General features: G+C 43.0%; 1 long non-coding RNA gene across 2 annotated transcripts in view; it reads left to right on the forward strand.

Moving 5' to 3' along the window:
* The first annotated feature begins 12,916 nt into the window (after positions 1-12,916).
* LOC126511969 (uncharacterized) overlaps positions 12,917-26,131 on the forward strand; it is a 59,747-nt gene continuing 46,532 nt past the window's right edge. Inside the window, exon 1 of one of the 2 annotated variants that reach the window (XR_007594842.1) lies at positions 12,917-12,992. This is a non-coding gene — a long non-coding RNA (uncharacterized lncRNA). Of the gene's footprint in view, positions 12,993-24,130; positions 25,112-26,131 lie in introns of those variants that run through there. The other variant, XR_007594841.1, reaches the window with a different exon arrangement.

The raw sequence follows: 26,131 nt of genomic DNA on the forward strand, positions 1-26,131 counted from the left end.
CCATAAAAATGTTTTAAACAGAGGTAGAAACCTGCATGCATACAATAGTCAATATAATTTAACTTTGTATCAATATACAAGAATCGATACCAATATATTTGTCTAAAAACATTAACTCAAAATTATAAATCTATTATCCCATTATCCCTCTTTTTCTTTTTTGTAAAAATATATATAGCTTTAATGGAGAAATAGACTTACAGAACCACCGTTCCAGCGGAGACCAGGAAAGCAGAAGCAGCGTCTGGGAGCACGCTGGCCAAATTTATAGGCTAACATTAGCCCGAGGCGAACACACCCCCTAAGAGGCAGGACTTATCCCTACATACCAAGCTTGAATTACCCCATTATGTGGACCTCAATTAGAAAGTGGTTGTCGACTTCCATAACAGTACACCACTAACACACTGGTGAGCTCAACTTGGTGAGCAAGTTGGTAGAGTAGCATGCAAGGCCCATAGCTGAGTAAGACTTTGGGAGGACAATTCTCCCCCAGAAGCCTACATGGTACCTCTGGCATTATGAAAGCTAGCCAACTGGAAAGATGTTTCTGGTTCAATTCCAGCTTGGTATTTTTGTGTCCTGCAAATGAAGTCTAAGGCATCTTCAGCAACAGGGTCTTACCATTAGATCCAATGAGCAACCAATGTTGGTGCCATCATTGTTTTGGGAGCATCAGGCCTTCCTGACTAACAAGTTAATAGAAAGATATGCTATCCCTGGCTCTGGAATTTTCCTTTCTTAGCCAATAATGTCTGGAACTAGATTTATCCACTCACATAGGGTGCCTCTTTCAAATTATTTTTTCCTTCATACATTTGATTTTTATTTATTTATTTGTTTATTTATTTATTTATTTATTTGGTTTTTTGAGACAGGGTTTCTCGATGGTTTTGGAGCCTGTCCTGGAACTAGCTCTTGTAGACCAGGCTGGTCTCAAACTCACAGAGATCTGCCTGCCTCTGCCTCCTGAGTGCTGGGATTAAAGGCGTGCGCCACCACCGCCCAACACATTTGATTTTTAAAATTAGATTATGAAGTAACATGTTTCCCTATGGCATTTTCAAATATTTTTTTCTTTGTATGAACCTTCTTCTTCCTGAAAGGGACCTTCCCAAGACCAGTTCTCAGCAAAAGGAGATTTATTTGACCCAGAGACACAGAGGGCAGGGAATAAGAGACAGACAGGGGACAGAGGACAAGGGAGAAGGGCAAGCGTATTTGTCCGGCAGTGGGGAGAGGGACAAAGGACTGTCTCTGGCTAGAGAGGACACAGGTGTGGCAATAGGAAAATGGTTTATAAAGGTAAAGGGGGAAACCCTCTTTTAGGATATGGTACTTAATTTTGACTGGGCATGTTAATTAGTTGAGCCAAAGGAGGCTCTTGATTGCTGAACTTCAATACTTTGACAATGGAACCTTCGTAGTCAGCCTTAGGAGGAGGAAGTGGCCAAATAAGGGAATAGACCCAGGTCACTTTAGGGATGGAATCTAATGGTTTTTAGTAAGGCAGAAGCAATGGGGGAGAAGGGCAAGGGCCAGCCAGAGCCATGCTTGCCTTGCGTGAGCTGGCCAGAGTCCCTTCATCTCTTCTCCATCTCTCTGCTCTTTTATCCATATTTAAACTCCTCTATATCCAGTTTCCTCCTCCTTGTTTTTATATCACACCCCTTTGAATACTACCCCATCTACCACACCTTCTGAGCGCCCTCGCCTCTATACCCACTCACTCCCACTTGAACACACACATATATGAAAGTTAGAAGCTAAGCTCTGCATGTGAGAGAGACCATGTGCTGTTTGAGTTCTTGAGCCTTTGGTTACCTTACATAATAGAATATTTTTTTTCAGTTCCATCAAACTCTCTGAAAATTTCATAATTTAATTTTTTCGTTGACGAATAGATTCCACTGGGTGTATGTACATCTTCATTATCCCTTCTTCTGTTGATGACCATCTAGGCTGACTTCGGTCCCTAGCTGTCAGAAATAAAGCTGCAATACACATGGATGCACAAGTGTCTCTGTGGTGGATAAGGGGATGCAGTCCTATACGCCTAAGAGTGGGAAGGCTCAGTCATATGCTGGCTCTAATGGCTTTAGAGAGACCTCCGCATTGATTCCCCTAGTAACTGCACCAGTTTCTCCTCCAGTGATGGTGAATAAGGATCCTCTTTCCTTATGTCTTTACCCGCATATTTCTGGCTCTTTGTTTTCTTGATAATAGCCAGACTGACTAGGGTGAGATGGAATGTCCAGATAGTTTTAATTTGCACTTCCTTGATGGCTGAGGATGTTGAATACTTCAAAAATGTTTATTGACCCTTTGCAGTTCTTCTGTGGAGGATAAACAGTCAAGCTGTTCAATGTCAGTCATGCCATACAAGTGGATTCCCAAGGTGTTTCTCTCTCAGAACTAGAATGGTTACATTTGTAACGTCCTGTTTAAGTCATCCGTAGCTAGAACCTATTTAAAAACATAAATTTATTGAGATCATGCCAATTGCTCTTTTACCTTTTTTTGTTGTTGTAGGTAGGGATAAGACATGACCAAAGCCCTAAAGGTATTCAAATTTCTCTGGAGAGCCAAGCATAGAACATAGGAGAAATGAAGACGGCAGGTATTAGTGGACTCATCAAATCACCCAGATATCTTGCACAGTCGTTTCTGCTCTCCCTCTCCCCCCTCTCCCCTCCCTCTCCCCTCCCCCCTCTTTCTGTGCGTGATGCTGGGATTTGAACCTTATGCTTGCTAAGTAAGCACTGAGCTCTTATCTCCAGCTCTATCCTTGTCTGCATTCACAGTGGATAGGTAACAATCTTGTACAGCAAAACAGATCATGTCTAGAGTCCACTAGTAAGGTCTACACATGACTTAACGACCTTGACTACAGCCATACAAATCCTTGCTCACCCAAATGTATATGGTGAACGGCATTTTCCATTATTAGCCCACATCCATCCCTCTGCTTTCCCTGTCAACAGGATCACATTTGCTTGTTTTTTTTTTTTTTTTTTTGGTTTCAGGGATTAGGATATACTGTTGGTTCCTGAGAACGACTCATTATTCTACACCAATTCACCAATTTTAGTTACAGTGAATTATATGCTATTCAAAAAGTAAGGAATTGGTTTAGGAATGACTTTTTTGGTCCAGTTTTAGCCAACAGGACAACATAGGAATATGCTTAGGGATGTTTCTGGAAAAGTCCTTTCTTTCCTTCCTTACATAAGAGAGACCCACCCTATAGACATAAGACCCTATAGACATACAGACCCTATAGGCACACAGACCTTGTAGGCATACAGACCCTATAGGCATATAGACCCTATCGATATATAGACCCTATAGAAATAAAGACCCTATAGACATACAGACCCTATAGACATACAGACCCTATAGGCACACAGACCTTGTAGGCATACAGACCCTATAGGCATATAGACCCTATCGATATATAGACCCTATCGATATATAGACCCTATAGGCATACAGACCCTATAGACAATTTTTCTTATCCCTTCTTCTTTCTCCCACCTGGCTCATACCCATGATGGTGCTGGTGAAACAGGCATGCTGTCACCGGGGGAAACTAATACAAGGATGAAGGTGCCTGCTCACATTATGGATATGAGAAGATGGCATGGGATGTGCTCTCCAGACATGTCACTGAGCAGCCATGTGAGCCCAGGGCCTCCTGTTTCCATTGGTTTAGATTTTTGTGTGAGAGCTTTTCTGTTACTTGCTGCCCAAAGCATCCCTAACTGATGTGGTGGATTGGTCAGTCTTCAAATGCTGAGAAGCTGAGATGAAGGTTTAATATACCTGTTGACATAGCTGGACATTTAAAGGTTATTATTTACCAAGCATGCATTGAATGTTTATCAGGTATTTTGCAAAGTCAGTGGTAGGTTTGAATTAGAATGAGAACAAAAAGAGAAACTTCTATAAGGGAGTGGGAGAGGCAATCTCCATCGTTGAATTGACTGGATTTAGAAATGCCTAGAAACGGACCACTTTGTATATCAGTCAGAGTGTTTGCCTCGGGGAAACATACGCTGAACTTCTAATTCACACTCCTGCCACATCCTTCTCTGCCATGATGGATGACATCTTCAAACTGGGAGTCAAAATAAATTGATCATTCTTTAAGGTGCTTTTCTCAGAACGATGAGAATTGAAGGAGAGGAAGTAGCGTAAAACATGGGTCCCACTTGGTATCAGTACAATCAAGTGTAAGTACAGGACCAAAGGGACCTTGTTTACTTGAGCATCTAACAAAAAGTATCCTTGCCTCACCACGTCCAGCACAGAACACACTGTACTGCCCTGCTCTGTGAACCCAGCCAGGGAGACAGGCATGGTCATCCTGTTTGGTGCTTTAATTCTTAGGGCACTCCCAGTAATGTGTGTAAAGTTTGCATCCTCATTTATAGAAAGACACTGGGTCTAGCATGAACGCAGTGATCCAGCCTTAGAAGGAAAAATGTGTTAGGGATGGACAGTGCGCTCGGAGATGCACCTCTGTGGGCTTGCAAAGCTCAGGCCTCCCAACTTGCACATTGGACACAGCAGGCTGTTTATGTAAGGTTGTCACACAAATTCTTACTCTGCTGAGAAGGGAAATCCAGTCTACGTGTCTTACTGCCCATCCTTTCTTCTGCCTGAAAGTTGAATAAACCAATCAGTTGGATGTTATTTATCAATTATTTCCAATATATTATGGTATTTAACCAAGTCTTGAAATCACTGCGGTCTTTAACCTACTGCCCTTGTCTTCCCAGGCTTTGAGTCTGAATACTTTTCTGGCAGTGTGTCCCACCCCACCCCCTTCTTTCCCTTCCTCATCTAGAGGTACTCCCTTGGCTTAATATTAAGAAATATTTTGTTAGTATATTCATCAATACAGACATGCATCAAAGAGCCAGATTTCTTTTCTGATTTTAATTATTCATGTGTGGCCTCAAATCCCCCTTTTAATTTCTATAGATTTGGGTTTTTTCCCCTATCTTTCAGTCACTTTATCTTGCTTGTAATTGGCAGGTAAGCCAGCCTAGAACACAGTTCACTACTGTTCTGCTTTCTTTCCCAGAATCTTAACTGCTTTTCAGCTGTGTATAAATGTAAACTCCAACTCCTTAGCTCTGCATTTATTGAATTGTCTGCCCACGTCTCAACTTCCCTTTCCTCCCTTATCTCAAACTCCTCTCTGGAAAAGTCCAACTCGAATTAAATCGCTCTTCCTGATGGCCCCTCAAGCACGTTTCGTTTCTTCCTGAGAAAAGCATTAGCATTTTTTTCTGCCCCTGTGTGTTTTGTGTTTCCGGCACTGTGCCTCTCTTCACAGATGCCATCCAAACCTCATCATTTTGCCCCAACATCTACACAACTTTCTCTCGTCCTGTCTGCACCATTTTTGGTCACACTTTATCTGTTGATTTGCACTTTTTAAAATTCCTATTTGTCTCGGTATGCTTTTCATTTCCGGTCTCCGAGATCTGAGAAGAGGAGGATGCCGCACACTTCCCATGCGGATTCCAGGCTCTACAGGGCCTTGAGTTTAATAAACTCTGCAATGCCCAGAGTTTTCCCCACAGGCCACAAGTCTCACCCGGAAAGGAGACTTGGTCAGGTCATGAGCAGGTTGTTTGATTAATAGCATTCGAGTTAAAGGGGTGTAAGCCTGGCTAGGTGCTTACATATGCGTAAAGTCTGACTAAGTAGCCTCTCCTAGGACAGACCTGCAGGGTGAGCTTTAAACCTCAGCTTTAAAAGGAAACGTGAAAAGGTAGCTGGGGGTATAATTCAGTGATAAATAATGTTCCTAGACTGTAACTGGCCCTAGACTGAGCCTCCAGAACTAACAAAAAATAAATAAAGATTTATGTTCCCCATTCCACGTTGAACCAGCCTGGCCATCTTCAGGGTTCGCTTACCTAGGTGCAGCATCACAGCAGCCCAGAAGGTGGTACTGTGTCTCTGCAAAGTTCCTCTTCTCTCCTCCCCTCTCCTCCCTTCCCGTTCTCCTCCTCCCCTCCAACTCCTTCCTTTTCTCCACTGACTCATCTCTTTCCTCCCTCCTCTTCCCCTTACTTCCTCTCTTGCTTTCTCCCCCAACCCCATGGGCAAGTGTTTTAAAGTACCAGATTTCTCGTGATTTGTTTCTACCTTCTACTTCTCACATGGGAAAGCTTGTTCCCACCCAGAGTTACAGAGTCCCCACTCCTCTTCATAATACCTTCTGGATAGAATCAGCGGGGGATGAACGGTACGAACTGGTCTCTGTTGTTGTTTCTCCCATTTTCTACAAGTAAGACTCACTTATTGAAAAACACCAAAAGCAACACCAGGGTCTAACTGCTATCTTCTGTCCCCACTGCCCCCAGACTGTCATGGTGTTTACCCTGGAAGTAAGGTATGTGTTCACTAACTGTAATGTGACAAGAACCAGTATCAGTCTCAATATTAGAGGATGCCAGAGGAGTCATGACATAGACTTTTGCAAGTGTGTGTGTGTGCGTGTGCGTGTGTGTGTGCATGTGTGTGTGCGTGTGCGTGCGTGTGTGTGCACGTGTGCGTGTGTATGTGTGTGTGTATGTGTACAGAATGTAGAGTTACTGTTTCATTCTTCTTTGTAGTGTCTGGCCCATGGTGAGTATGCAACAAGTATTTATTGAATAAATAAAAACTGGAACGAAATAAGAAAAGAAATGAAGCAAAGTCAGTTGGAAGGGTGCTGTAGACTGAGCTATGTCATCACCTCTTCCCAATATGTTGAATTACACCTTCAACCCCCTACCACCCCAAGGTATTGTCACATGATGGATCTCAAAGTGATATGAAGTTGAAATGAAGCTGTCAGAATGATCTTAACCCAGTGTGGCTGTGGTACCTGTATAAAGAGGAGGTGGGTGAACACAGAAAGGTGGCGGGGCTGTGTGTACAGTGAGGGGCAGCTAAAGAGAGAGGGGCCAGAAGAGCCCAGAGAGTTTTTATTTTTATACCTGCAGCCTTCGATGGTAGGGTCTGATTCTCGAGGGATTGTGCTATTGTCCTACTGCGAGTACAGACTGTCTTCGGTGGTCCTCATCTCTTTAGTGGCCGTGACTCCCTTGCACACAGTTTTAACTGAGTTCACGCTCATTTCCTTGCCAAAACAACGTGTTTTTCACATTCTTGGGCTTTGCCTTTTGCTCCCTATTCTCTCTATAAATCAAACAGTGAGCAATGACCATGCCACCCGTATCCCACACTGTGATGGAATTTCCTGTACCAAATAAATTAGCCCATTACTTTCGAACACATCCTCACTTAGATTTCAGGACACAGGAAAGCCCTGGCCAAATTCTTTGCCAGAATAAAACCGGAATGAACTCTAGCTCAGCTGCTGCTGGATGCTCTGTTTCCACCTGAAACCTCAAGAACACAAGTGGCATTCTGGTCTTTGACACTGTGATCGAAATTGCCCATGGCCTGGAGCTTATAGCATTGAGGGACATCTCTAGCTCCAGTCTCCAAAGCCACACAGTCAGGCTTACGACAGGGGTGACGCCACCTCTCCAACACCAGTATTCTGTACCATTGTTTCCTGGGCTCTGATGAAGAAATGACAACAGTACTCTAAGGGAGGAAGGCTTTATCTTGGCTCACGGTTTCAGAACTTTCAGTCCCTCACAGTGGGGAAAACATGTCGGAAATGGCTTAGCCCACAATGGGAGGAGTGTGTGGCAGAGGGAAGTTCATGTGGATGTGGCCTAGGGAGCAAAAAGGAATGGGCCTGAATAAGGGGTGGGCATGACCTTTATAGGTTCACCCCTGCTAATAATCTGCCTCACATAGTCAGGTTGCAGCCTTCAAAATAGCCACCAGCTCGGAAGCAAACTGCTCAAGCGGCAGCCTGTGGAGACCATTTCCGAGTTACTCCATGACAGTTGTTCAAGCAGATAAGTTTAGGTGAGAAGAAAGGCAATGAAGAGAAGGGAGAGAAGGGCGGATGAAAACAGAAGAAGGGAGACAAGAAAGATGAGAAATGAGAGACAGAGAGAGAGAGACAGAGAGAGACAGAGACAGAGAGACATAAGCACATACAGAGAAAGACTCAATGACTTGCAGCAATGTTTACTGATCAACATCATTTTTCGGAAATAGATGATTCACTCGGTTTTGAGCAATCTCTGAAATGAGAAGTTGAACGGTTTCTGGCCAAGATTGTCTTAATAGTTCTTGCTTTGTCCTGCGTCGACTCAGGTGATAAATCACAGGGTGGATCCGGCAGCTCCCTTATCTCAGTGAGGAGAAGTCTTCCCTGCATCCTGCGTCAAGCCTGGAAACCACCCTCACACACCGCACAGCGGCCTGTGTTCCCTCTCCTGACATCACAGAAAAATGTCCTTTCCGGAGGAATAGGGAAGATGTGGGGAACACATCCATATTCACTTAAAAAAAATCTCAGGAAATCTAACATAGGGGTTTATTAAGTTCACACCTAGAATAAGAACCATCCCTCCAAATAAATGCCGAGTGACAGGATCGTAGCCCAGAGAGGAAGCACAGCTTCTCCGATTTCTTCCTCAAATGGGAATTACTGGCTTTTATTTCGTGTGCTATATCTGGTGTTATAAAGCCGCGGTCTAAATGCCTAAGTTACACTCATTGACGTGCTCTCCTTTTTTGGCTCCCTCGTGGCAAGTGTCTTATGCTAGACATTTCACTCTCCGGACACCTATGAAACCCGGCTGTGCTTTGTTCTCCCACAGTCTCACGACTTGGCAAAGGATGCTGGTATGAACTGGAGGGATACTTCTCATCTGAGAGGATGCATTGCCGGAAATGCAATTCCTTAGCTCAGAAACTTAATCCATTCTGCCAGGGGGAGATTCCTGACATTTCGCTATGCTGTGAGGGATGCATATTTGAGTCCCCATCTGCATTCCACTGGTTGCTCACTATTCACACTATACCTGGGCAGCCATGTGCTCTTGTAAATCAAACAAGAGTATGGAGTAAAATATACAACATAGAAGTCCCGCTAGGTGCCAAACACCGTGTGAGCTTGGATGCAAAGACCATGGGAGGACAGATCTGTCCCTTTATGAAAGGGTGGAGGGCGGGGGGTGGGGCTCGGTGGAACACTAGTGCATAGGGAGAGAAGAATATGAATGTCAAAATTTTCAAGAGATTGTCTGCTTGCAGATGCTGGCTGCTAAGGGCCTATGGGGAGGCAGAGGAAGGAACCATGCTGACCTCCAGACTTGCTTTGGAAACTGGGGGAAAAGCAGAGTTACAGAGAAGTGTGTGTTGTATACTTGGGTTGTATATGTGCACATAAGTAAGAGTGAGTGTGTGCGGGACAGGTAGGACACTGAGTTCAGTGGACTAATGGCTTTGAGCCTAAGAAAGGTAAGCCTTAAGTGTCTAAATGCTCTAACTCTAGAATGTAGTACATCCGTCACTTTATGACACAGTCATAAAATATCAATGATTAAAAGGCCAGCTTTTGTTTTCTGATTACCATATATGAGGTCCAGTGTGCACAATTCTTGCATTTAAAGCTCTTGTGACGACGGGAAACTGTACAGATGTAGACCATTAGGGCAACCGAGGACACACAGGGTGTAAGCGTGGAGAAACATGGACTTTAGAAAAGCCCCAAGGGAGCCTTCCTTTATAATCTTCATCACCGAACATGTTCCAAGCGGCGGAGCCCGTGTAAGTCATCCACACCTCTCGGGAGCTGGAGAGAGAGCCTCACTGCCATCTAGATTTTTGTACAGACGGACAAGCATTCAGCAGACCCTGTGGCGTTCTCTCCTGACTCAGCAGTTCCTGGGGACGGGTGGGCATGTGATCATGCCAGACCAAAGTGTTCCATTCATCTGTCCAGAGAAAGATTCACCTTTCTCTGGACAGAGCATTTCAGAGCTGTGGACTCCCCCAAAGTCCATCAGAACGATGCTAGAATTTAAAATGAAAACAAGTAAGCAATGAGAAGGAATTCGATTCTTGTTCTGCCAGTGGCTTTGTATCTTGTGCTGGACCGATGTGCAGGAACGGCAAGTGATGCTCAGTTCTTCTCTGGCAGTCTTTGTCGCCACTGGATTCAACACAGGGCAGAGGGATGGCCCTTGAAGGGCTTTCTGGGAAAAGAAGCTGAAATCAAATACCCCCGGGCCTCCTCCCTGTTTTACAGTTCCTATCTTTCGACAAAGAATGCCACATATTATTAAGAAGGAACTTGAAGTAATAATGAGTATTTATAGTTAGTTGGATGAAACTTTGGAACTTTCTCATGATTTTGAGTTTCTTTTTCTGGTTGAGGCAAACTCCTTCGCCAGAAAAAAAAAAAGCATCCTTTCAAGAAGAAATAAAGAGAACAGTTCACCCGAGGGCTACATTCTATGTGCAAAGGGAATGCGCGCGCCACACAGCTTTGCTTGTGAACCACACTTGTTCAGCTAAGATTCTGAGTGGCCTCCAGGTCATCTCATGTCAGAATACACAACTTGTCACAGGTAAAGGGAACCCAGAGAGGAAGTGCTCACTGTTGCCTTGTATCTGAATCTGTTTGGGCTGCTGTAACAAACTAGAGCTGAGACAGTGTGTGCAAAACAGAAACGGTCGCTCATGGTTCTCGAGGCCAGGAAGCCAAAGATCAAGGTTCTAGTAAATTCTTGAAGTTGGCTGAGCTATTTTTCCCTACTTAAAAGACAGTAATTTTCCCACTGGGGAGGCTAAGGCTGGAGGACCATGTGTTAGAGACCAGCTTGGGCTACACGGGGATTACCTTAGGGCACATTTTTGTTGAACCCACACACACATTGATAGATTTTCTATAGTCATCTAATTTTTTTCCTTCTTTATAATCTCCTGTAATTTCCAAAATTTACTCACTAATCACTTTTAGAGATCATATTGAGAAGATATTTTATGGATCTTATTTTGTTAAAAAGTTAAAGTTGGGGTTGAGGGAGATGATTCAGTGGGGATTTCTGTGCCAGCGTAAGGACTAAAGGGTGGAACCACAGCATCCAAGTCAAAACAGATCAGGGTAGTGCACGCCTGGATTCCTAGTGCTGTGGAGGGTGGTGCACGCCTGCAGTCCTAGTGCGGGGAGGGTGGTGCACACCTGCAGTCCTAGTGTGGGGAGGGTGGTGCACACCTGGATTCCTAGTGCTGCGGAGGGTGGTGCACACCTGGAATCCTAGTGCTGGGGAGGGTGGTGCACACCTGAATTCCTAGTGCTGGGGAGGGTGGTGCACTCTAGGAATCCTAGTGCTGGAGAGAGTGGTGGACACCTGGATTCCTAGTGTGGGGAGCGTGGTTCACATCTGGAACTCTAATGCTGAAGAGGTAGAGGAGACAGAAGGATTGTTGGAGCCCAGTTGAATCTAGGTTCAGAGAGAACCTGTCTCAAAAAACAAGGAGGAGAGCAATTGAAAACGCCTGGCATTGACCTCTGACCTTCACACACATAATCATATAACCTAATAGCTAATTCTCTCTCTCTCTCTCTCTCTCTCTCTCTCTCTCTCTCTCTCTCTCTCTCACACACACACACACACACACACACACACACACTAAAATTGTTTTCTTTTCAACAGCTTAAAAGTGGCTATTTACTCAAATGCTATCTGTGTGTGCTTAGCTAGAGGAAGACCACTGGAGTTCAATAGCAAATGCAGGGTAGGCTTTAGGGACTGCCCAGAGAAAGACTCCTGGAAGATTTGTTTTTTTAGAACTGAGTCCTGGCAAGAAAGAAATCAGCCAGTAGGGATCAGGAGTAGAAAATTTCAGGCAAAACCAATGTTAATTCTGGTACCTTGGAAGTGACGCTGCTGTGACCATCTGAGGAAGGACCCTGTGGCTGGAGCTTCTGTGGAGGGTGGGGGACACCTGAGATGAGGGTAGAAGTAGACAGAACCAGTCCACCTAGACTTGACTTGGCAGACTTTTCTGTAAAAGGCCAGACAAGAAATGAGGCTTTATGGGCATGCGTCCTCCTGGGAAGTGTTCTCGCCACTGTGTGAGAGCAGACACAGACAATACGGAGGCTAATGACCATGGCTAGGCATCACTAAACTTTTTGATAAAATACATGAGTTTCGTACAAATTTGAGTCACGAACCCCTCCTTAAAATGTTTTCAACCATTTGAGAGTTGAAAATTCATAGGCTGGGTGGTGGTGGCGCATGCCTTTAATTCCAGCACTTGGGGGTTTGAGGCCAGCCTTAAAGATGGATGCTTAAAAGGAATCCCACTTTAGCTCAGAATTGAGAATAATAGATGGTTATTTATTTAGGGTTAGACTCACAAATCAGAATTTTCTGCTGGAATGGAGAACAAAACCGAATCCCGCAGCTGGAAAAGAGAGCAGATGCGTGCTTTACAAGGGCTTAAATCATGTAAGAGGCCACGCCCCAGTGGGCAATTAACTTAAAGGCGATTGGCTGGCTGTACGATTTCCTACAACACAGCCCGATCTACAGAGCTAGTTCTAGGACTGCCAGCAATGTTACACAGAGAAAGCCTGTCTTGAAAAAACAAAACAAAAGAAAATAAAAAGGAAAAGAAAATTCATTCTAAGCCAGGCGGTGGTGGTGCATGCCTTTAATGCCAGCACTCGGGAGGCAGAGGCAGGCGGATCTCTATGAGTTCGAGACCAGCCTGGTCTACAAGAGCTAGTTCCAGGACAGGCTCCAAAACCACAGAGAAACCCTGTCTCGAAAAACCAAAAAAAAAAAAAAAAAAAAAAAAAAAATTCATTCTACAGGATGTCCACAAACAGGGCAGAGTTTGCCCCCAGGTGATGGGGGGAGAGTCTTCTGTTTTGTGTTAATTTCATTGGTTAAATACAGAGACTGCCCTGGCCCTTTAATAGGACAGAAAATTAGGTAGGCGGAGTAAACAGAACAGAATGCTGGGAGAAAGAAGCTGAGTCAGTGAGTCGCCATGATTCTCCCACTCCAGGCAGACGCAGGTTAAGATCATTCCTGGTAAGCCAGCTCGTGGGCTACACAGATTATTAGAAATGGGTTAGGTCAATATGTAAGAGCTAGCCAATAAGAGGCTGGAACTAATGGGCCAGGCAGTGTTTAAAAGAATACAGTTTCCATGTAATTATTTCGGGGCATAAGCTAGCCATGCGGGCGGCCAAGTGCTGGGGACGCAGCCTGCAGCACCCTATCTCAACACCCAGGCTCTAGTTTGTGAACATCAATACTAAAACCGTGACAAAAGAAAAGATTCCTCCCCCTTAAGAACATTAAGAATTTGTTGAAATTCTTTAAGGGAACTTGGGGGAAGAGTTTTTTTTTTTTTTTTTTTTTTTTTTTTTGTTTTGTTTTGTTTTGTTTTGTTTTTGTTTTTGTTTCAAAACCTCCTTTACAAAGTCACATTGGGAGTCTGTAGGGCAAGACTTTCAGGCTGAATGAAGACAGAGGCCATTAATGTCAGGAGCCATGATGACGCGCTAGGTGATGGTAGTAGCAGGCTTGGCAGCTGCCTCAGCACAGGAGGGAATTTACAAGAAATCAGCCTCCCCTTCCATGCGCCTGGCCAGGTGCTGGACCCTGTGATGTATCCGTCTACCATCTCCTCTTTATCCGAAATGGAGTACAAACCTTCCCCTTCTCTCAGACACCCCTATGTCTGGCTCGAAAGATGTTTGGAACTCTTGCATTCTAGTCCTCTCTCACTCCGGGCATTATCTCCAGGAAGCTCCAGTGTCTGGGGAGATTAATAGCCACACATGCTGAAAGAATCAAATTCTTTCCAGCTGTAATTCATCAGGTAATTTGGCTAATGCATGTGAAAATAGAAAGCTGAGCCGGAAGAAAGGAACAGAGGGATGATACATTAAGAGTGGGGTGAAGCAAAGGAGACCAAGGGTAAAGCTCCTTCCTTTGAGGTCACTGTGGTATGATACATGGCAAGGAAGAAGTGACATGAATAGTGGCTCTTGGGAGATGAATTGTGTTCACACAAAACTTGTGTTCAACACTTTTGGGTTGAACACTCAGCACCCCAGAACGTCAATGCATTTGGAGACAGTCTTAAGAGAGGACTGAGGTTTCTGTCCTGCCTGTTTCCCGCAGTCATTAAGTCCCAAAGAAATCACACAGAGGTCTACATTAATTATAAACTAATTGGCCTAGTGCCTCAGGCTTCTTATTAACTCTTGTAACTTATATTATCCCATAATTCTTGTCTGTGCTAGCCACATGACTTGGTACGTTTTTCGGCGAGGCAGTCACATCTTGCTTGCTCTGTGTCTGGCTTCCTCTCTGTCTGGGTGAGGATTGCTAACAGAAACTTCCCTCTTCCCAGAATTCTTATTATCCCACCTCTACTTCCTGCCTGGTTACCCCGCCTCTACTTCCTGCCTGGTCACCCCACCTCTACTTCCTGCCTGGTCACCCTGCCTATACTTCCTGCCTGGCTACTGGCCAATCAGCGTTTATTTAAAATACAAGTGACAGGGTACAGACCATTGTCCTACAGCAACAAAGGAAGTAAGTTTATATGGATAGACTCTAATCAAATATGACTCACACCTCTGCAAGAATTTTAGAATAAGCTGCAGGTTGATATAGAGGGAAGAATATATGAAGACTCTGGGAGGAAGCAGCCACCTGTCAGCGCATTGATCTGTTTTTAGTTATGGTAATGAAATGCTCAAGGTTGGGTACTTTAAAAAAGAGAATCTTGTATTTTATTTATCTTAAGTCATGATGCTGGCTTCTCATCAGCTTTGGAGAAGTTCTAATGGAAGTTGGATTTCACCGTGGTGGGAGTGTGGGGGACAGAGAGAATACATGGTGAAGTACCAGGGGTCTCACAAGGAGAAATATGCTAATTCTGAGACACCCTTCCAATGACCTAGTGACCTTTCATCAAGTCCTATTTGTCTTTTTATATTGCCACTCTGGAAAACAATATGACACCATATCTAACCCATAGTAACAAGCTGAGCAGGGTGGTTTTAGGAAAACCCATCTCTTGGTCTTATGGCTTCAGAACTGGGAGGAAAAGAGCCACACTGTTTAAGCCACCAAGTCTGTGGTAGTTTCTTAGGGCAGCCCCAGCCAACTGTAACATTGGCCAATCATGAGTACAGAGATGTTGCCTGTTACTTATCACTTCTCCGGGTGGGGGTGGCAGCTGTTATTTTAATAAATAATTAGAGTTAGGGCATTGTGACAACAACAACAACAACAACAACAACAACAACAACACACACACACACACACACACACACACTGAGACAGGGTCTTACTATGTAGCTCTGGCTGTTGTGGAACTCACTATGTAGACCAGGCTGGTCTTGAACTCACAAGGCCTTGAGATCCACCTGCTTCTGCCTCCTGAGTGTTGGATTAAACACACGCTCTGCTATGTCTGGTTAACTTTTACAATATTAAAATGAGTTTTCTTTATCTCTGTACCATAGATGGAAAGTGAAAGTCAAGTATTTTCTCACCAAGAGCTGTAGAGTGACGAGCTCAGGAGAACATCCACCATACATTCAAGCTAAGCCATCAGGAATCTCTGGCTTGGCTGTCTATTAGTCAAGAGCTGCAAAATCCTTAGAATGACGTTGCTATTCTGTTAAAAGAAGTGCGTGTACAAGCTTCATTTTTGCCTGTTAAACATGAGTGCATTTCCACTCTGCGATTCTAGTTTTAAACCTGTACGGATTTTCTATATCAATAATGAAAATGCTTTCCATCTGAGTTCTGCTTGAAAGTGGGGTCATGGTAGGCTAGCCTCAATCAAGTTCCACCCTTCTGCCTCACGTCCCTGGTGTAGGAGGTCCTTCTGTCTATGTGTTGCTTTTATTGGCTAATGAATAAAGAAACTGTTTTGGCCTGTTGTTAGAGCAGAACTTAGGTAGCCAGGGAAGGCAGAACTGAATGCTGGGAGGAAGAAGGGTGGGTGCATGTTTACAGCTGCTTTTACAGTATATGAGACGTCCAAGTGGGCTGGTATCTTAAAGGCTATTGGCTGAAGGAGCAGAATGTGCTCCCACAGCACATCCCTCCTTTTGAAAACTGATCTTTTGCTTTTTTTTTAAATCAAACAAATAATGTGAAAGCATGGTGAGTGAGTTGAGCCCTACCTGCTCTTACAACCACATAGAGGTCCATACTTACGACCACATAAAGTAAGTCCATACTGGAGGGGAAGGAGACCATGAGCCTGGGTAGGTTGTTCCCCTATGCTGTACCGACCAGGTCTGTCTCCTCTGGTGTTCTTGGCTTTGTAGCGTGAGAGCTGACCTCAATGCCTACATCATCCTAGCACTTGCACTCTGCTCTCTGATTGGCTGCCCCATGGTGGGTAGGCAGAGAAAGATGTCTGGGTCTTTATTTTCTCTTGCTTCTGTATGACTTATCACGTTTCTGGACATTTGCTATCTAGAGAAGTCGTTCTCATCCATCTTAATGCTACGATCCTTTAATATGGTTCCTTATGTTGTGGTGACTCTCAACCTTAAAATTTTTATTACTACTTCGTAACTGTAATTTTGATACTATATGAATTATAATATAAAATCTGCTATACAGAATGTCTGCTATTCGACCTCTGTGAAAGGGTTGTTTGAACCCCCTAAAGGGGTCGTGTCCCACAGGTTGAGAGCCCTGGTGGTTGACTATGTATGTCCCACTTTGGTCTATGATCCCAGGGTTGGGAATGGCTGCTGTCTTTCCTATCGCTTTCAAGCTACCCAAGACTCTGATTACTCAGATCTCAGCGAACACTTTGTTGGGTCCCTGGCCGATACTGACTCTTGGTTCAGAGGACATTTGCTCTCACATTACACACTGATTAACCGTGTGTTCTAGTACTTATACACTGTTTCTTCTTCTGTCTCCGTCATGAACCTCTAAGTGGGCTCTTGCCCCTTTTGGATCACTCCTTCATATGTGCTCTGGAGGTTCCATTCACCCTTGAGCTGAGAGAGCTAGTGTGGGAGGGAGACAGGAGCAGATGTACACATCCAGTCACTTGCTGGGAACTTGTGAAAAACAGGCCCCGCAGAAGAAGAAGGGGTAGGTCCCCCTCATTTAAGGTGCTTGAACTTTTTCCGTGTTGCAAATGTTTTTGTCAGGCTGGTGTTAAGTCACAAGTGCGATATTACTAAACACAGTTTGGGAGGAGAGGCTGCCTAACCGTCAGCCCTTGACAGCTGATACGAGCTGGTCCCAGGATATCGCTGTTTATGAACAGGTAGAGAGGATTAGAATGAGGACATTTGCATCACTGTGGGGGACTGGATAGGTGAAAATATTACGGTAAAGAAGTTTGTCGGTCATCACGGCACAATACGGAGGCCTTAGTCCGCAGGTGCACAGGCGTGGGAAGCACAGGTGTGTTTGGCCCAGCTGCTGCACAGCCACTTCAGGTTCCAAAGGTGAAATGCTACCTCGCGATCCTAGTATCCCAACACACGTGACAGTCTCTGAACTGGTGAGCGTGTTGGCTTATCAGCTGCAAAGAAAGTCTCAGGTAGAGACTCAAGCTTGTTTTTACTCTTTCTCAGATCAGAGTTATGTCTAATTAGCATCCCTGATGGGGTGTGAACATATCAGAGAAAGGTGTTGGAACAGCTAACACAGCAGCATGGTCATGTTCTGAATACATTCCCCAAATGAGATCAAAACTAGCCCAAACTTGGAATTTGGAAGCCAGAGCCATTAGCAAAATGAGCAAAAAGTTCAGGCATTTCTGAAGATATTAAAGAACTTTTAGCCACCCCCCCCCCAACGACCATTATGAACATGAGCAAGTTCCAAAATCCATCAGAAATTCTGGAGTGAATGGAGTACTCAAAGTTATTACAGAGAATTAGTTAAGTTTCAAGCTAAAAGCATTTTTTAAAAAGTCAGATTAAGTTTCCATCATGATTCTGTACTTTTATGTTTGAATGAACAGTCCAAAATCTAGCAGAGGGGGGCTTGAGAGATAACTGAGCCACAGAGCACTGGATACTCTTGCAGAGGACCTGAGTTTGGTCCTCAGCACCTACATGGTGGCTCACAACCATGTAGCTCTAGTTCCAGGGGATCTGATGCTTTTCTGACCTCTGGAGATATCAAGCATGCATGTGGTGATGTACGTACAGGCATGCAAAACACTGGTGTGTGTGTGTGTGTTTTAAAAATTAAATATTGGAAAAGTCAGGAAAAACCTGCAATAGGAATCTATTTTTAAATCTATATGCACATTGAGTTTCTGCAATTATATAGTATCTAAAATCCAGTAGTTGAACTTGGTGGTAGATGGAGGCTGGACCTCTAGGTTGGGTCAGCTCTCTGTGTAGCAATACAGAAATTATCAGCAGCATTAAAAGTGATTACCAGTAACCTGCCCTTTGTTATCACTGTGTGCTAATACTAAACCATCTCTGTGAAGGAATAGTCTTTGAAGAAAATCTGTTGTTGGTTTAAGCATCACACAAGTTTCAATATTATATGTACAGCCACAAGTGTGTGTGTGTTATACATATATTACTTGTCTTTTAGTAAACATTGTATTTTAGACAGAAACTAATTTGGAAAATTCCCATCTACCCAGTTGACTCTCAATATAACAATAATTTAGTTGCTTATGCCTGTTTCTGGGACAAGCTCATAATATTTCAAGTTCGCTGCTGATAAAGTTAATATCTTCAATCCTTTGGGAAATTCTTGCATTTAAGTAGCAGGTTAAAATAAACAATATGGTATAGAGATTATAAAGATGAAGTAAAGAACTTGAGTTTTGAGCTTAGATTATAAACAATGAAGCAGTGCTGGTTGTGGGGTATATGTTATTTAGTGCAGATCTGATTCTTGTACAATATGTTCTTCTGAATTTGATTATTCTTTAAAGTAGAAATGAATATTTTTGTTTTAAAATTATATTAAAAAACAAAACGTTGGACCAATAGCTTGAACTAGCAATTGCCTGGATTTTAACTCTAATAGATTTTGTTCTTTTCTTATTAATTTTTCTGCATTGTTACACAAGCACAGCTCAGTGGAAGGGAAGTTTAACCAGCTGAATTTGCTCTCTGTATGTGTGTGTGTGCATGTGTGCACATGTGTAGGATGGCCTGTGTGCGGTAGGAAGTGGGCATGCACCGTGGTTGGCTTGTAGAAGTCAGAGACAACCTTGTGAAGTTCATTCTCTCCTCCCATCTTTAAGTGATTTCTGGGGACTGAACTCAAGTCATTGGATTTGTGTGCTACCTGTTAGTCATCTTGCCAGGCATATTTTTTTCTTATTATTTATCTGGTTTCATGTTTTGTTTGCAACTATATTGTGGTTATAAGTGTTAGGTAAATTGTTTTTATGTAAATAGAGTGAGTACCAATAATTTGAGAAATCCATGTTACATACCTTTATGCCAACTCCCTCAGTACGTCTGCCTTGTAACTACACTGTTTAGCACATAATTTAAAAGAAAACCACCCATAGGGACCACTAAGTTATTCCCTAAGGGCCTTCAGGTTCGACAGGTTCTGGCATCAGAGAAACATGATTTTAGAGCCTATTGAAGAAGACGGTGACCACCCACGTTACTTAACTTCCTAGAATGGCTACTGCAGCCTTAACACACTGTGCAACCCCAATGTCAAATAGTCAAAGGCCAGGAGAAGAGGAAGCCAGAAGCTATTTGTCTAGCCCAGCTGGTAAATATCACACATACATACACACAACACACACACACACAAAACACACACACACATGCACAGGCATGCACAAATGTCCAAACACACATACACATTTTGGTAAGATAGCATCTTTTCTTCCATTGGTAGTATTGTCACCCAATATGAACCCTATCCATCTTATTTATCATAAGTAATCATGATTCCCATATGAGCTGTAGGAGAAGCTCGCGAGTCACGTTGCTGAAACAACGCATTCTGTTATTTCTTATAGACCGTAATGTCTAGAGATGGAATTTGTCCTTGGAGTCCTACCGTCAGCCGATAACCAGCCTCTGCCAGCAGATTTCAAACTTGCCTATTCAGTGTCTTAGGGTTTGGAGTGAAAAATCACGTTTCATGTTCTCGGTGAGGACAGGGTTTAGTTATGCTCAAAAGCAGTTTTTAAAAATAACAGTCAAAATTGTATATGAAGGGAGGTTAAGGTCGAGGCTGTTAAAAATTGTTATTATCCCTTCTTCTGGGGAGCTCGTATCTGTGAAAGCCGAATGCTGCACCCTCAATGAGAGGTGGTGCAGGCTGTGTTACTAACAATGTGCTCAGTTTAGCCCCACCCAGAATCCGTCTTACTTCTAGGATGAGGTAGCTCAGACCTTTAATTCCAGACTCAGGTAGATGATGCGCAATAGCTGCTGTGAATTCTGGGACGAGCTACAGTGGAAGTGTCTGTCTTAAAAAAAAAGTCTATGAGAAGATATTGAGAAAAAAGAGAGCTCTTCAGTCTGTCAGATTAGTTTCTAAGGTGTGAGTGAAGGATGGGGAAAGCTTTTTCCAGCCTTCAGGAGGAATAATCAATTCCTCGGTGCTCTCTCCCAAGTAATCTTCGGATTTAGAAGTTCAGAATGGAGTTTTTTTTTTTTTTTTTAATCAGGTAAATTTCAGACAAGATCAGATATTCATTTTCTAGGTCAAAGTTGCACTACTAAAGGCCACGTTTGGTTGATGTCTTATTCCTTTCAGGGCCAAAGTGGCATCTTCTCTGTAGCCTTTATGGGACAGAAAATTACTGGGTATGGGAACAATTTGGCACGGTGTTCAGATCAAGCTAGTAACTACCATGCATTTTCGAAGGCCCATTGGCTGTACAGGTTGGTGTCTGTGCTGGGATGATAAATGAGAAGTTAACAGGCATGCTCTTCCTTTTGTGTGAGCATCGTTCAGTTGGATGGGAGAGTTGGAGGAGTTATCAAGACTGTGCTCAAGGACGAAACTGTGTTTCCGTTTCCTAAGTGTAAGACAGAGTTCGGGGAGCATCCAGGAGACTGCTGTGTCTAGTCCCTCACTTGTTTCTGCTCCCCTCTATCTCTCTAGATAGGGCCAGTGCCTCCCAAGCCAGGCTAGAAATGAGAAGAGAGCCGGGAATGGAAGGACAGGCTGAAAAACGGCATACTTTGGAACATTTTGTTTTAACATGGAGATCTGAAAATGGAGCAGCCTGCCGCCAAACTGTCCATTTAAGGCCCAGAGAGCACGGGATTTGGGGAGAAGGTCTCCCTTTGTCCTCTGCCCTTGCCCTCACAAATGACTGTCACATGTAGAAGTAGGTTGTAAAGCTACCCAGGGTGTTTAGGGTCGCACGGTACACGGAACAATGTTTAGAAGTTTTTAAGGAACTTGGTAAATGCTAGAGAAATGAGTTTTATATTACAAAGCTTGCATAGTAAGTGACTGATGAATGACGTCATGATCAATCTAATTGGCCAGTTCTGTCTTCTGGGTTCATTCACATTTGGCACATTTGAACTTTTATTGGCTCCGTGAGAATGAACCGAAACAGATGCAATCGGATTTGCTTTTGGCCAAGATCGAGTGGAAAAGCCTTCAGAAAAACAGACTAAGTTTATTTTTGATGTGTGATGAGCCCTCCCTGAGCCCCATGGTGTCAGAGGACTGCTATTTATTTATCATAGACATACCAGTGCTGTTGGGGGACCTTTGGGGAAGCTGTGATGGTTTGGGGCTGTTCTAGCACACATTGCTGGGATACAGAGAGAGACAGAGACAGGGAGATGGCGCAGAGTGTTACGAGGCTCCTTTTCAAGTTATTAAGAGAAATCTAAATCAGTCTGTATGGTTTCCCATGAGATTATTTTTTTAGCATTTATGAATTTTCCTCATTGATTGGTTTCTCGCACACATAAATCTCAGAAGTTAAATAAGCAATCTTTAATGGGATGTTTTAATACTATAAAAATGTTCTATATCCACCCTGTCAGATAAGTAACCATTAGCTACATGTCACTTTTAAGCACTTGAAATGTGGCTAATGGGACTGAAAAATCTAATCTTTAATTAATTTTGGCTCGAATAGTCCCATGAGGCTATGATCTTTTGCAATTGAACAGTGCCCAGCTATTCTCTTAATTCAATTTTCCCTGAAAAGCTGGTGTTGAAAGTAATTCATAAAATAGCCATACATAACAGCAATAAAAATATGCACACATTTCATATAACACGTGCTATAAACTCAGCCATGGCTGACTTTCTCCTGACCATCCTAGTTACTATTTCATCCAGCAGTGCTTTGGCTCCCCAGTCATGTATGCATACCTTGAGGGAAGCTCTTGGGATTTATATTTGTGCACCCTGTGCTATGCATATATACTAATAAATGCACTAATAAATATTGTCCAGGCAGTGGTGGCCTTTAATCCCAGCACTCCAGAGGCAGAGGCAAGCGGATCTCTGTGAGTTCAAGGTCAGCCTGTTCTCCAGGAGCTAGTTCCAGGACAGCTAGGGCTGTTACACAGAGTAACCCTGTCTTGAACCACCCCTCCCCCAAAATAAAAACAGAAACAACAACAACAACAAAAAACCCAAAACCAAACAAACCAGCCAAGCTAACTATTGGTCCCTACCATGACATTCATTCATTTGTACAGAAGACACAGCTGACCTCATTGCTTCTAGATAGATCTAATTTTGAAGGTTTATTTCTAATTGTCCCGAACAGCATCCCATTGTCCCTGCAGTTACTCACATACATGTGCAGAGGGCTGGCAAATTTGAATTGCATGTTATGTGTGCTCCCGACTTTGGTCCAACAAGCACACACACTGCTTTGCTGTTTTAGGTCTCACGGATCAACACATGACCTTTACACAGCACACGCAACTTATTTGATGCCACATTTTTTGGCTGCACTTTTCTATACTCTTTAGTATTTTAACATTAAAATGGCTCTAAGCACAGGGCTGGTGTTGTCTGGTATTCCAAAGCCCAAGAAAGTTATGATGTACCATGGAGAGAAAAAATGCATTTGCTAGATTAGCCAAACTTCATTCAGGCAATAGTCTCAGAGGTGCTGTAAGGAGTCTTTAAGAGACAGTAATGTAAAACAAGGTTATACACGGATGGATTAACAAGATGCCTCAACCAGAGGCTAGCAGGGATGTAACCCGGTATTTCTCTTTAGGAGAAACACTTCAACGTTTGCTTATTTAGTATCTGTAGATATTTTATAGAATATAGCCACAGTGAATAGTTAGAGTCTGTAGCATATGCACACACACACACACACACACACACACACACACACACACACACCCCTAGAGTGTATGAAACAAGTCCATTGCTTTCCAAGCCCAGTGCATCTGTGAGTCTGGAGGACTGGGTCCAGCTCGTGGCTTGCAGCGATGGTCCTGAAGAGAGAACTATTCTAACGGAATTTTTGCACTGTTGGCCTGCTTGCTGCGCTATCTATTTCATTTGTATCTTTCTTCCCACTTCTTGGGATTCTCACCCTGCATACTTGATCTCCTCCCCAAGGTTTCTGTGATGCCGAGCAAGTTAAAAGAACACCTGAATGGTAATACAGAGTTCAGAGACCTGGCCGCTTTCCAGAGTTTGGGTTCTTCCAAACAAGGTTTATGACAAAGACACATGCCATGTGTCAACAATGAGTCTTTCTTCAGTTTAGTGTTTATTGGTTTTATGTCTCCCTGAGGGAGGTAGGACTCAACGGCCTTTGATTTCTGTAGTTGTCTCACTGGCCAGTAACAGTGAAAATGGGGGTCCTCTCATCTTCCTTTTTGTAAAAACAACAAAGCAGGACTAATTCCATTGAGATAAATCATGTCCTCATTTTTTGTTTGTCCCAGGATGCCACATCTTTGAAAGGAGTTCAGTCAGAGGCCATAATGACTGTAGTATTTATGAATTCTTTGGTCACAAACTAAGATTCTGACATTGAAATGAAGACACAGAACTAGTGAGAAGTGATAGTGCCACAGCAAAGAGCAAAATAAATATTTTCCCACCACCATTGTGCTTTGTAACCTGAATTAAACACACACACACACATACACACACACACACACTTGCATAGAAGCTTGATGCTTAGTGAAAGACATATATTAACTTTTAACCAAAGTCAACCGATAGCTTCAAGTAGCCAAACTTTAAAGGATTTTTGCATTTGAATAAACATATTTATTAGCCCCAGGAATTTCTAGAAAACCAACCCATTTTCTGGATTGCAATGATTAGAAACTGGCTTTTGCAATTCCACAGTTCACATTTGACATTTCACAGTGCAAATAGGAATATTTGAACAACTTGAAAGTCGTCTCATTTTAATCTCTGTTTCCACTGAAAGAAGCAGTTATGATATATATAAATATATTGTCACAATGTCCTAACTCTAGTTACTTAGTAATATTAATTAGCCAAATGAAGTAAAAAAGAAAAAAAACCCCTTCATTCCATTTCTCTCTACCAACCATACTCTATTTGTGATAGGCATTTTTTCTTTGTAAAAAAATTGTGTTTATCATTTTCATTAGCTTCATTTCAGGAGGGCATTTGTTACTTTGTTTAAGCCTGCAAAGACTTTCCAAAGTTAGTTGTCACAATGTATCAGCAGCTGTCCCCACCTTCTGTTTTCCTCTCTGCCCCAGCACCCCAGAGCCTGGCAAGCAGCGAGCCAGAAACTTCAAGTTGTGTAGTTCATTCGGTTGAGTTTTCCAAGAAGCAGATTTACCTTGATTGAAACGAACCTAAAATAAGCAACCCCACCAGCAAGTACCCTAGGCTAGACCTATAATAGAGGCAGCGGCCTGGCCTGATCTGGGAAGCTATGGGTAATGTTACCTTCTGGTGTTCCATCTTCTGCTGCTGGGCTTAATGTGCTTAGAAATGACTTTGTAGCCATTATTAATACATGCATATTAAATCTATACCATCCATGTTTGCAGGAGAAAGGGAGAGTTTTTATAACGGGTTGGCTTATCCTGTCACTGTGAAGATTGGCAGGCATCCCACTTCAAGTCCAAAGGTTGTCAGGCCACCACGCAACCGAAGAGCAGACATTCTAACCCAAACGCTGATTCCTGAGGCAACACCAGCCTTTGACTCCGGTTCAGATTCTAACAGTGTAGAACACATACATTGTGGAGGTCTGTCTGCTTAGCATACTGGGTTCGATATTAATTTCATCCTTAAACATCCAGAATATGGTCTGGCCAAATATTTGGACACCCTGTAGCATATTGGGTTTGATACATAAATTTAAGCATGACACGCTATCAAATAAATCAGCTGTTATTTCTACAAAGGATCTGTTTATATTAGGTTCATAATGAACATTTTGTAAAAGAAAAAAAACTTGCAGTTCTGTTTCATGTATTATATAAATTGTCCTCATAAGTCCTATGTACAGAAACTCGAGCATAGAGGGGGAGATGTCATGTGTTTGAGAAAGTTGTCATCTGGGGCCAACTTTCTCAATCCAGAGTCAAGAATACGATCAAGTTCAGCTCCATGTGTAGATTCTGGGATTTCTTGGTTAGGGACAGGACTTTACAGACAGAAAAACTCAGGAGACCTTTGAAACCAAGTCAGAAAACAAAATGACATAGTTAAAAAGAAGACTCCTTCTTCACCCGAACAGTGTCCGCAGAGGTGTAAGGTGCCCAGGGAGGAGGACTAACTTGACTGGTAAAGGACAGCAGTGTTGGGGCTACCGAAACTCCACAGACAAGCTGGATTATGGATTGTTGAGAAAGTTTTTGTAAGGTTTAAAATTAAGGAACAAGTCTCCTTACAACAGAGACTGAGATTTGCTCGGAGACTTCAAACTGCACTAAGGGGTTGGCAGGTGTGGATGAGCTAAGTTTTAATGACAGGACTTTTTGCTTTTGAAAGGCCTAGATGAGTTGTGTGTGTATATATATGTATACACACACACACACACACACACACACACACACACACATATATATATATATATATATATATATATATATATATATATATATGTATGTATAATGTTAGGATGTGTGTGCTTTTGAGAACTGTTTCCCTTCTCCCTTGAAGGTATTTGAGAGTGTACTACATACAAAGATAGTCCTTTGACCTTAAAATGCTCATACTAAAATGTATTCTGCTGTCTTTAATAAGTGTGTGTTTAAATGTTA

Source organism: Alexandromys fortis, unplaced genomic scaffold (assembly GCF_014885135.2).
Source record: "Alexandromys fortis isolate MF-2015 unplaced genomic scaffold, M_Fortis_MF-2015_v1.1 scaffold_107, whole genome shotgun sequence".
Taxonomy (NCBI): Eukaryota; Metazoa; Chordata; class Mammalia; order Rodentia; family Cricetidae; genus Alexandromys; species Alexandromys fortis.